Source organism: Rhincodon typus, unplaced genomic scaffold (assembly GCF_021869965.1).
Source record: "Rhincodon typus isolate 14 unplaced genomic scaffold, sRhiTyp1.1 hic_rhity00006123, whole genome shotgun sequence".
In the NCBI taxonomy this organism is placed as follows: Eukaryota; Metazoa; Chordata; class Chondrichthyes; order Orectolobiformes; family Rhincodontidae; genus Rhincodon; species Rhincodon typus.
In genome coordinates this window covers 2,437-5,432 of record NW_025971761.1, presented here as the reverse complement: position 1 = coordinate 5,432, position 2,996 = coordinate 2,437, and the positions used below count along the sequence as shown (strand labels likewise).

General features: G+C 45.3%; 1 non-coding gene across 1 annotated transcript; it reads left to right on the top strand.

The window, feature by feature from the left end:
* The first annotated feature begins 1,505 nt into the window (after window positions 1–1,505).
* On the top strand, window positions 1,506–1,578 carry trnat-ugu. The gene has a single exon. It is a non-coding gene; the product is annotated as a tRNA-Thr (tRNA).
* Window positions 1,579–2,996: the final 1,418 nt, after the last annotated feature.

Genomic DNA, 2,996 nt, shown 5'->3' with positions numbered 1-2,996 from the left:
GGGAGAAGCGGGTACAACAGTGTGTGTATAATATCACAAAGACTGACACTGAGCCACACATTAAACGGTAAAGTTGATGTTGTTAACTTGCTCGCCCAGCTGGCTTGTTTTCGTTCAGACGTTTCGCCACCATACTAGGTAACATCATGAGTGAGACTTCCGATGAAGCGATGTTGTTCTACTCCACTTTGAATTTATACTGCCCGGTCCGTTGCGGTGAGTTCTGTCATTTCCCGTTTGTTCTGTATGGGTTGTATATGGGGTCCAATTCTATATGTTTGCTGATTGCATTATGGATTGAGAACAATGCTTCTAGGAATTCCCATGTGTGTCTATATTTGGCTTGGGCTACTACGGTTATGTTGTCCCAGTTAAACTGATGGCCTTCATTGTCCGAGTGTACTGATATTAGGGAAAGTTCGTCGTGTCATTTTGCTGCTAACTGATGTTCATGTATTCTGATGGCTAGTTTCCTTCCTGTCTCTCTGATACAATGTTTGTGGCAGTCGTTGTACGGTATTTTGTAAACTATGTCGGTTCTGCATGTCGTGGGTATGTGGTCTTTAATCCTTGTGAGTGTTTGTCGTAGCATGGCTTTGGGCTTGTGTGCTACCGTAATTCCTAGTGGTCATAGGAGTTGTCAGTTCTGATATGTTCTTGATGTATGGCAGTGTAGCCAGTGTGTTAGGGCATAATGTGTCCTGTTTCTGTTGCTATTTGGTAGGCACCTGCGGATGAAATTGCAGGGATATCCGTTCAAAACGAAGATTTTGTATTGGTGTTCTTCCTCTTTCTGTATAGTTCTGGGTCGTTGCAATGAGTGGTGGCCCGTTTAAATAGTGGCCCGACACAGCTTAGTTTGTGGACCACTGACCTGAGTTAGTTGCCAAATTAAAAGTTTCCGAATCCCTCGAGGCACTGAACCGAGTTGTGATGTGCAAAGGACAACACACAAAGGAGAGTCCTTGTGTGATTGATCCAATGTGATCTGTATACCAGGGTAAACAGTGAAGACTGGTCTTCAGCACCCACGTTGAGCCTGGCTCCACTCGGCCGACAGTCAAATCTCACAAACTACCATTGCCCTTCACTTTTCCTGACCTCCCCTCTATTCTTGTTATAAACTGATTACACGTCAGACAGTTGCAGCTGGCATTGCTGATGTGGAACTGTAACATGGAGTGAATCGATTTTGAATGGTCAATGACATAATTCTGCTTCTAAAGATCAGTCAATATTTCGTATTTATTGCTGTAAATGTTAACCATTAACAGGCTATGGCAGTGAAGGCACCGAATCGTAATCACTGGACGACCAGGAAAGATCTGTTTATGTGACTCAGGATACTCTGATTCGGCCTTGCATTCTCCCGTCCTTCTGCACGTGATGCCCCTCTGCTCTGTTTCGGTTTTATTCCGTCTTGGTTCATTATACACAAGGTCTCCAATTATCTATTCCTTTGTCGTTTCTAACACATGAGACCCTCTTCCCAAATTTATTTGGCTGGCTCCATAGCTCAGTGGTTAGAGTACTGGTCTTGTAAACCAGGGGTTGTGAGTTCGAGTCTCACTGGGGCCTGTGGCAAATTTTGCACACCCGCTGCTTCCAAGATCGACAGGCGCCCTTTCAATCTCAGCTGAAATTATGACAACATCATTTCCTGCACAAGCGAGAAATGTGTTTGAAATTCCACATTCCTGTTTGTCCAACCACGGACTTGAGGAAGAGCATTCGGAATGGCAGGAAGCAGCTGACGTGAGCGAAGTTTGACCGGAAGAGCGAGGTGAAGCCGGAAAACTGCAGAGTGACAGGTGAACAACGCAGGAGGAACACAAAGCCGGGGCAGCCACCGACTGCTTCCTTTTGTTGCTGTAAACAGGTTCTAGTTTTGAAGTCTGCACTGGGACAATAGAGCCAAGTGAGTGAAATTCTGCTTTCTGGGGGCTGCGCTCTCCTAAAGCCTCTGGCACTCTCGGTGGAAGGTGTCCTTGTTTGTTTCCTGCTATGAGTGAAAATGAGGTTCACTTCCCCGAGGGGGCATGAACACAGTTTTCCCATCTCAAACTTCAGTCTCATTGGTAGTGATGCGTGAGATTAAAATGTTACAGGGAAAATAACATTGAAATGAACACTTGAAACATGAGAGCACACAAGGCTAAAAGGCCAAGTGCTGGAAACTGGGATGTTCGGTCACTTTCCAGACTGTAAAAACTCAATGATGCGATCATTTTGCAGGAGCAACTGATTACCAATGAAATAAAAGCCAGAAGCTGTGTTATTAAGAAATGATGCAAGTCTGCTTGTTCCCAGGTGGTCTAGTGGTAAAGGTACTGTAGTTTCACCACTGTTGCCTGGGCTCGAGGCCTGCTCAGGGAGTGAGGATTTATTGTCCTCACAATAACAGCAGCAAAGGCTGAGCAGTGCCTGGAGGGAATCCTTTTAATGTCTCGGATCAATGAATGTCCTGGCCACTTAAAGAAGGGAAGGTAGTTTAACTGTCTCTACTCAGTTGGACAGTTCACCCTTCATGTGCCTCTGATTCCCAGTTCTAAAGATTCAAAATGTTGAGACGAGTGGATTTTTTAAAAATTCTGTTTTCTTTCCATTCCAAGGTGCTTCAGTGATTGAGTGGTTTGGGAATTTAAAAGGTGTCAAATGGCAGTGTGTGGTACTACTTCAGCTTCCCCTCCTCTGATGACGCTGGGACACTGACTCCAACGTTCTCAGCGACATTTACTGATATGAGGCAGTGAAAGGATACCAGTTCCTACAGATCAGATTCAAACCTGATCAGGGCATCAGAACAGTGAGAAAGATGAGCTGGGAATTTTAAAGAAGTTGCAAATTGTGCTTCAGCCACAGAGACAGGGAGAGTGACGTCATAAACCCATGGCGTCATTCCCGTGCAGAAAGAAGCCGTTCAGCCCATCGAATCCACGGCGACTCTCTGTCGCTTGCATCTCTCTGAGGTTATTCACAATCGGTGATATCTGTTC